Consider the following 8710-nt stretch of genomic DNA (forward strand, 5'->3'; position numbering starts at 1 on the left):
GGGCGTGCTGCCGGCTCCTTCCTCGAACAGCTCACCGAATATGTGTTTTTTTACCTTCTCCTTCTCCTTTATTCAGTTCCATGTTCACAGTCAGTTCTGAGCCGTTATTTCCAGTAACAAAAAAAAAAAGTTTTCAGACAGTTTGCAATGCCTGTATACATTTTTCCTCTAAAGGATAAAAAAACCCTAGAAAATTGTATAATATACCCATCATCCTTTAGATTTAAAAGCTTTCAGACCAAGTTACAAAAGGTGTATTTTTCTTCCTTTTCTGTACTGGAAGGACTTTGCCAGAGGAGGCCCCCAGTGAAGGGCTTAGAGGCTCACAGGATCTACTAATACAGGAATCATCACGGTACAATGTCCGAACTTACGTCTCTGTTTTGTCAATTGATGTAGTGCTATGGATCCCGACATTTCCGTACAATGTAACTTTGCGTAGTGATATCAACAGAACACCATTGCTTGCACTGTGATGTAATGGTGCCATGTTCTAATATAAATTATGTACGGTCTTGAGATTTAGTTTGTCTTGGACACGCTCCCAAGAACTGCCACGCAGGAGCCAGAGTTCAAGGAAAAGCAGCATCAAGCGTTCGCGTCAAGAGAACATGGAGCTGTATGTACGAGGGGAATAGCTGCGCTTAAGAATACCCTCCAGACAGGATGAACACCTACCACCAACCATCTCATGAAAGGTAGTGAGCAGGTGTTCTCTTCTTCAACGAACAGATAATGTTCCAATTTCCTGTGTGAACATATATTGTCACCAGAATGTAAACTTCCCGATAGACAGTCCTCTGCTTACCCGTCCTGCAGCTATTGCCCAACTGCTCCCAACGGCACGTTCAGCTCATCGAGAGGGTGACTTTTTTTCTGCACGCATAAAGCAGAAGCTGAGCGAAACTTGTGTTCTCAGTGAATCTGGAAAGAAAGTCAAGACCACAGTTTGCTCATCAGCCAGTGGGATACCAGGCGACCGTATTTCCCAGTCACCCCCGGCCCAGAGGAACAATGCAGACCAGTAACAACGCCATCACAGTTCCCTTTCCCCTAAGCTTAATTGCAACTTCTTATTTCCACCGTCAGAAAGTAACATAGTAAATACTTCTAAGTAATAACTATTATTTAGGCTATTGCTTATAATTGCATCAGTCAGCCTTGAAAAACTGTTTTCCCAGACAAGCACAGGACCAGAAATCCCAAAGCAGTTAGGCAAAAAATATTCATATTGAGAAGACTCTAATTCACTATTTTAATATATCTGAAAATTAGCCATGCTGAGGTAAATAGCAATTGTTGACCAACTAGTTTCCCCCCCTACTTTTATTCTCTCACCGCCTTTCATTTCTGGTAGCGGAGACGCTGCGAGGCAGGGGATGGCTGGCGGGTGGACGGATCCGGCAACGTCTGTGCACAGCTGTGTGGGAACCAGCAGCGCTCCGTAAGAGAGAAGAGTCCTTGGGCTGGTTCTCCTGGGCAGATCAGGGTGATTAACAGAACAGGCTGTGTTTCTGTGGAGCTGCCGCTCGTTAGAGAATCATTTTACAGAGGATCGCCACAGTAACAAACTTCGCACTATTAGCAAGCCCATCTCGTTCCCAGAGCAGAAATGAAACCCGTTCTCGCACTCATAGTTAATAATTTAGAGAACAGTTTCCCATGTCCATTAGATCATGTTTTGCATCTGCTCAGAATATCTGTGGGTGTTGGCTGACGTACTACAGAGCACTCTGTAAATCAAGAGGAGTTTGGCAACTCACATGCCTCACTGGAGCTCAAACGTTGCTCCAGAACATGCTCCAGAAAACCTTTTTCAAGCTGCATGACACAGGCTCATACTTGCCTTCCCTTTAAAAATGACTGGATGTAGGAGAATGCTGAATGAAGGAGAGAATCGAGACCTACAGTATTAGCAAATGGTGGTCCGGAGTTGCAGAACTGGTGAAAATTGTATAGGATTGGTTCAGCTGATTAAGAATCTGCATCCTACTCCAGTGAGACAAGGAGTCCTTAGGAGTTCATTGTCTTAATCATCACAACGGTTGGGAGAACGCTCCCTGCGAAACCTCAGTGCAGAAGGATATTCTGTGTAAGGCTAGCAGAACAGTACAGGAACATTCTGTGAAATTACTGTCCTAAACAAAATTTAAGTACAAATACTTCATAAAAATAAATGTGTCTCCAGCTGTCATCCATAAAACATACATAATTTTAGAAGTTCAGTAGATTACTTGAATGGCATCAAGAATCCAACTTCATATAAGAAGGTTATAGGATCTAGGGAACTACTTTTAGTGAGATTGCTTAAAATGTACTTTTGTACGTTTCTATCCAATATCTGATGAACGGGTGAGAAGGATTATCTTGTCAGAGACTCAGGACATCACCTCCTTCGGTGAGTTAAAAAATCTTTCCAGCAGCTAAGGAGACGCCATAGACCTTCACCAGAAACAAGGAAGGCAAAACTTGTTACAGGAAGAAGGGAAAGGATTTTCTTAGGCCTTTTCATCCCCCAGAAGGGGACAAATACATATTTTTCCATTCCGGGTCACCTTTAAAGGGACTCTGATCTTGATGCTTCTGGCTAAGGCTTGACAACAGCGTCTTCCCATGGAGCTCTGCTGCTGCAGAGCAGAACCAAGGAGCTCCAGGTGCTGCTGCCGACTCTGCTGCGTACTTCTGAGGAGGACGCTGTAGCTCAGGGGCACTTGTAGCCTCAAACATCCCAAGTTCAGCTGGTGCAGCTGCAATAGGAACAAGGTAGGGATTGATAGATAGGCAGCGGTAAAACAGCTCAAATCAAGCTTAAAACTGCAGGTGTGGGCTACCTGGGGTGGGGTAAGTGGATATCACTCATTCCCTCCTCACCAGCTGGTATCGCCACACGTTCCCGTGCCACGTGATACAATTGTGGCGGTGCAGCCACCCACTTTAAAACTGGTGTTCCATCAATCCCTCTATTGGTATACAAAAAAGAGAAAGTGTGATGCCACAAATGTACCTGTACCGTTTGCTCCGATTCAGCTCTTCATGTGGAGCGGTATTAAATGGAGATCGTGTCAGAAATAATGCCTCGGGAGTAATTCAGACCGACCTGAAATATAACATACCTCTTTGTGAGAACCAACTGCCTGGTCATCAGTTTCTCATGTTTAACTAAGGCATACCTAATACTTAATATTACCAGGAAAGTCCAGTCAAGACTTCTTACTGGCCCCCAAAATAATGAAGGACAACTGCAGGCCTTTCAAAATGGCTTCTGAAAGCCTGTTCAGTAAAGGCTTCCAAAGCGTGCTCTTGTCTCTGCTTCCAGAGCGCAGAAAATTTGTGCCATCCCTGGTGAGTTCTCCACTGAGTGGAGTACACGCACATCAACTTGATTTTAACAGGTCATGGAATAAGCTGGGCATTTAAAAATATCCACCTACCCAAAAGGACAAATGAATATATATTGTGGAGCCTTCAGCAAAGATTGTTGAAACAAAACAAACAAAACAATCGTGGTAATCTTTTAGGTAAGACTTATAATGTAGAACAACTTGTCAGTGCAGGTTAAAGTTTTAAGGCCTAGCAATTTTGACAGCGTCCCTTTGAGCACAGTGAGAGCGCAGGGACGAGCAGGACAGCAAAAGGTCACTTGGTCACACATATCTGCTGCCTCTTTTAAGTTTATCTCAAGACCCACTAGGCACGTCCCAATTAATTATTTAAATCTGCAGGGAAAAATATTTCTGTAGATGAAAAGGTATAATCTTAAATTCTGGGGAAGCTGCAGGATGGCTGGCGCGGTCAAAAATAGTGCTAAGAGGAAGCCGAGGACGTTGTATCCGATCCACAGGCTTCAGACACCGAGAGAAGTCATTTACATCCAGTAATGCCGATTTGTTTCAGATACCAGCAAAGTAGAAACTTACGGATTTTCCTACATCCCTTTGTTTTCAACTGAACAGTTCTGGATTACAAAAGGTCACCGAACCCAAATTGACAATGATATATGTGGTTATTTAAAATAACTTTTCCCAACACAGCTATTGATTATGTTGCTAGCGGTCTGCATAAGTTCCTTATAAACCTGTGGACATCCCGAAAATGTTTGTCCCAGATACCATTCAAATGGTCACAAACGAAAGCCATCAGGCAAGCAACGCTAGTGAAACGGGCATTGGAAGCAAACGAGACTCAAATCCTGTATTTATGCATGACGTACTGGAATATTAGGCTAGGGCTTTCAAAGTGATTGTATGTGTCTTTGAATGGGTTTTCTAAGATTTCCCCTAATCAATTCAATGGAGAAAATATCTGGATAAAAAGCAGATGTGTATATTCACTGGGGCTGATTTTGGTCTGTCATTGTCTGAGAGAAAAAAAATAATACAGCACAAATTCCAAAAAGCCTTTTGCGTTCCATTTTCTGAATATAATCTCTCACTTTGGCACACATAAGAGAAAATAAATTTAAAAGATTTTTTTCATATTTCCTGCCACAACAAAGATCTTTAAACAACAGAAGATAAATACTCTTGAATAGTCCAAGCAGTCTTGCTTTCTGAAAGATACTGTCTTTCTTTTCTCTCTCTCTACCAATGAAATTCGTGTTCTCTATTAGACCCAGCTCAGCTGTTTGCCCCAGAAAAATACTCCACATCGCTTCTTTCCATTGCCTGGCTCTCCTGTCATTAAACTGCCTGTGCTACCATTGCAGGGAGAGGCCAATTAATTATTGTGTTTGTTCTGCAACAAATAATGTGACCTGTGACCTCATTCTTTTAAAACTGCAATTTTTGCATTTGTTTCTGTGACTCAGCCCTGATGTGTTATCTTTATATAACAGCGAACAATAAGACATAATTATGATGCTAACACATCACTTTAGTTTTAACAGAATGAGCCACTTTCTCTTTTCAGATACACACACACAGTGGATGTTTTTATCTGTTGCAGTGTAGGGGGAAAATGTTTAAACACTAGCAATACAGCCTGGGCCAGCTGGTAGACTGAGTATCTGATATGAAGCAATACAGTTGTATTTCCGAATGATACCTGATACCAGCAGCCAGAGATGGGAACACTTTTAAATGTTTAATCATAGCTATGACTAAGTACTTTTATTTTCCAATGGGAGGACCTACCATGGATCCTGCTTGGAAAAATCTCCGTAGACAAATTCTGCTTCTGTTTCTGTCACTTCCTTTCAACTCCCCTGCGATTATTATTACCCCTTGCTCCTCACAAAGACATTTTCCTGAAGACAGATTAGGAGAAAACATATTTGTGAACATAGGAACAGATTTTCTTATGATACATAACTTTGGCATGCAGTCAGGAAATGATGATAATCTTTTTCTCCATCTTCCCTTGCTAATGAAGAGAAACTGCCTCTGGGGTTAAGGACAAAAGGTGAACTCTCCCTGAACACAATTTACACCTACTGAGCACATGATTTCGGGCATCTAAAATTCTTGTCTTGGCAGGTGTCCCAGGGACCAAGCCACGCACACGGAGACTCAGAAGGTAATATTTTCATCTAGACATTAAATAAAAAACAGACTCAAGAGGGATGGATTTTGTGATACTTTAAGGCATCTCATTTTTTTGCTTAACCTTGTAAAAATCTTTCACTATTCAAACTTAAGAAGACCAATCTTTACCAACCAGTAACTAAGATAAAAAAACAGTTGAAAAGTAACTAAGATAAAAAGACAGCTTTAGTTAAAAAGAAGCCTAATCAAGGCAGGAAAGAACAGCCCATCCCTCGTTTGTTGGTAGCTGCACCGTGAACGTGTGGATAACCTCTCCTGGAAAGGGAGATTCCTAGGTAGATGTGATCCTTATAAAACTTTTCACTCATTCTTGGATTTCCCTTTTATGAGAAGAGTAGTACAGCGCTGTCATTTTCTACCCCCTTTAAGATTTTGCTGGTTTGGAAGAGTTCATGAGACACAGAAGTGCTGGGGTGCAGAATACGTTCACTTGGAAACTGGATGTAGACACATTTTACACTCATATACTGCCTTGTTTTGAATCAATCAAAAATTATCATAAATTGATACTGACAATGCAGCCACATCTGGGTAGACAACAACCTTGAGGGGTGGGAAGGTAGGATATTTTCCCAGTTCTAACAAATTTGTGACGGTGCTTAGAATATTTGTTAGAGATGGACGAAACGGCAACATTTAGTGCCACGTCAGAACACATATATGGAGTAGGTATTCACATCTAGAACTTGTGTGTGTTGCATCATCCTGAAATTATTCACCACAAATTGCATTTCAATCCTTTTTTTCCTAGCCCATTATTCTTCTTCCTTTCTCACACTCTCTCTCCAAAAAAAAGCCCCAAATCATACCCCCAAAAAGCAATGAATCCACTTCTGGGGCTTTTTCTTTCATTTTCCATTCTTTCTGTCCAGCTGAGGTATTCCTGTGGATTCTAATCCTGACTATCTATGGAGTGTACTAATTCCAGCTGCCACTCGAGATCTTATTTCCTTTTAAGAGCACTACCATGTCTCCTAGTGTGTCTGGGACAAAAACTGCTTCCAGCATTGGTGGCCTGAGTATCACTTACTTTGCAAAACTTCTGAAATCCAACCCTTGCAGTTGTTTACTGACTTTAAATGCCACCTAGAGAGTTGATAGCCGTACATTATTATTGCAGCTTCCAATTTAGCTCATCTGGTTATATCTGACCCAAGAGGGAGGGATTAGGTTCCTATGGCCTCCTCAGATAGGACCTGTTGCTGACATTTAGCTGGCTGACGGGAGACTGGAGCGTGCCTGAAGGACACTGTGGGAGGGAGATGTGCCCCATCCTTCACGGCAGCAGCGGGTTGTTTTTCTGTGCTTAATAGCAAACACGTCTCATGCTGCCTGTAAAGCCTCAGTTAGACGCAGCTGATCCCTGTACGCCTGGAAAGCAGGGAACCACGGACAGTACAGTGCATTGGGTGCGTAGGGGCCCTGCATATGTGACACCGACTGCATCAGGCAACTGATAGAGGCAGTGTATGAGCAAAGACAGACTCGTGACGGGCTTACGGGTGTAAATAGTCACTAGGTCAGCTCACGTTTTGGTCCAGCATGGAAAAGGAGATCCCAAACACCTGTGGAACCAAACTGCAGTGCACTAAAAACATAAATTTGCGGGGAAAAGCACAGCCAAAAGTTCAGCAATGAGTTTTGGAGGGGGAGGAAGATCCTGGCTTATTACTAACGTGTGTCTGGCTTTATCACTGCAAAAGAAGCAACAGGCAGAAATCTTTAGATGATTCCCCAAAAAAACATAGCTATGTTTGTCAGCTGTGTCCCTAGGAGCCTGGAACATGGGAACAAGGATGAGAAACAAAGAGGACCATTAGAGACCATAACTCTTAGCAGCAGCTCTTCCAAGTCTTGTCACTTGGTATCGCAGAACAGAAAGTAGCAAGAAGAATGAGGATACACAGAATGTCTCAAGGTATCACCCAGTCAGCAACTCACTTACAAGCCTTACACAGCAAGTGCCTAGGGAAGTTCAAGATTGGAAATCTGCTATTTTGGAGAGGTAAAGAATTGGAAAGCTTTCAGTTCAGCAAGCCCTCAATAGAGGAAAACAAGCCTGCATACTCTGTGCTGCAAAACCAAAACCAAAGTGAGATCCACCCTGTCCCAGCACTTTGTGCTGCAAGTTTCCCCTCCATGGCAGTGTGAGTGTCATCTTGTGTTGGGCTCCATTAGCTGTGCCCCAGAGGGGCAGAATCATAGACTATCTCATGTTGGAAGGGACTCATAAGGATCATCGAGTCCAACTCCCTGCTCCTCGCAGGACTACCTAACCATATGACAAAGACCATTGGCTAGAGGGTAGTTGTGCAGTGTGCAGGCAGGTGGAAAGCCTGGCTTCTAGTCTACGAAGACCTGGATTAACTGCTAAATTGCGCTTCTGCCAAGTCCAGTAGAAATGGGGAGCTCAGCGGGGTTTCATGAGAAGACCATTGGCTAGAGGGTAGTTGTGCAGCCTGCCTGCAGGTGGAAAGCCTGGCTTCTAGTCTACGAAGACCTGGATTAACTGCTAAATTGCGCTTCTGCCAAGTCCAGTAGAAATGGGGAGCTCAGCGGGGTTTCATGAGAAGTTTCAGGTCAAGTAAGAGAGCTGGTAGGATGTATCAAGTCATTGAGAGGCAGCCACCGATGACGTTTCTCAACCAGCTTCATGCCATGCTGGAGCCACCGGAGAGGACAGCTGAAAAAGAAAAGATGTGAATCTGGCTCTACACCTCCATTATGCACTGCTTATTTTTTTTCAGAGGTGGACCCTCAGAGATTTAGCATTTTTCTGGTCTAGGATTTCCTCCGTGAACCATCCAGGTTATGAATATTACAGCTCTAACACCGATCAAGAGATGTGTTGGAAAGGTCTTCTCTCTCTCCACTGCACTGCACTTTAACCCACTAGGCAAGCAGGGAAGGATCTGTGGTAGACAAATATACATGAATATAACATATATTAATATATATTAATGTAACGTAATGGATCTGTTCCCCATTTATTTGTAAGGAGGAAACCTCTCCGTGACCCAAAAGCGAACCACCACCAGAATTCCTCAGAAACAAAGGTGACAAATTCAACCAAATACCAGTTCCCGGTTCAAAGGCAAGGGCAAACAACCCCAAGAAACCACAGCGCCAGCGCCCAAAGGAGCCCGAGCTGCCCCCGCCGGCCGGCC

General features: G+C 43.2%; 1 long non-coding RNA gene across 1 annotated transcript; it reads right to left on the reverse strand.

Annotated features, from left to right (window-relative positions):
* Window positions 1-239: 239 nt before the first annotated feature.
* Window positions 240-1590, reverse strand: LOC103893866. The gene is made up of 2 exons (XR_657282.2): window positions 1339-1590; window positions 240-924 (listed from the first exon to the last, which is right to left on the reverse strand). It is a non-coding gene; the product is annotated as an uncharacterized LOC103893866 (long non-coding RNA).
* Between the last annotated feature and the right edge of the window lie 7120 nt (window positions 1591-8710).

This window comes from Aptenodytes forsteri, unplaced genomic scaffold, assembly GCF_000699145.1.
Source record: "Aptenodytes forsteri isolate BGI_AS27 unplaced genomic scaffold, ASM69914v1 Scaffold174, whole genome shotgun sequence".
NCBI lineage: Eukaryota > Metazoa > Chordata > Aves > Sphenisciformes > Spheniscidae > Aptenodytes > Aptenodytes forsteri.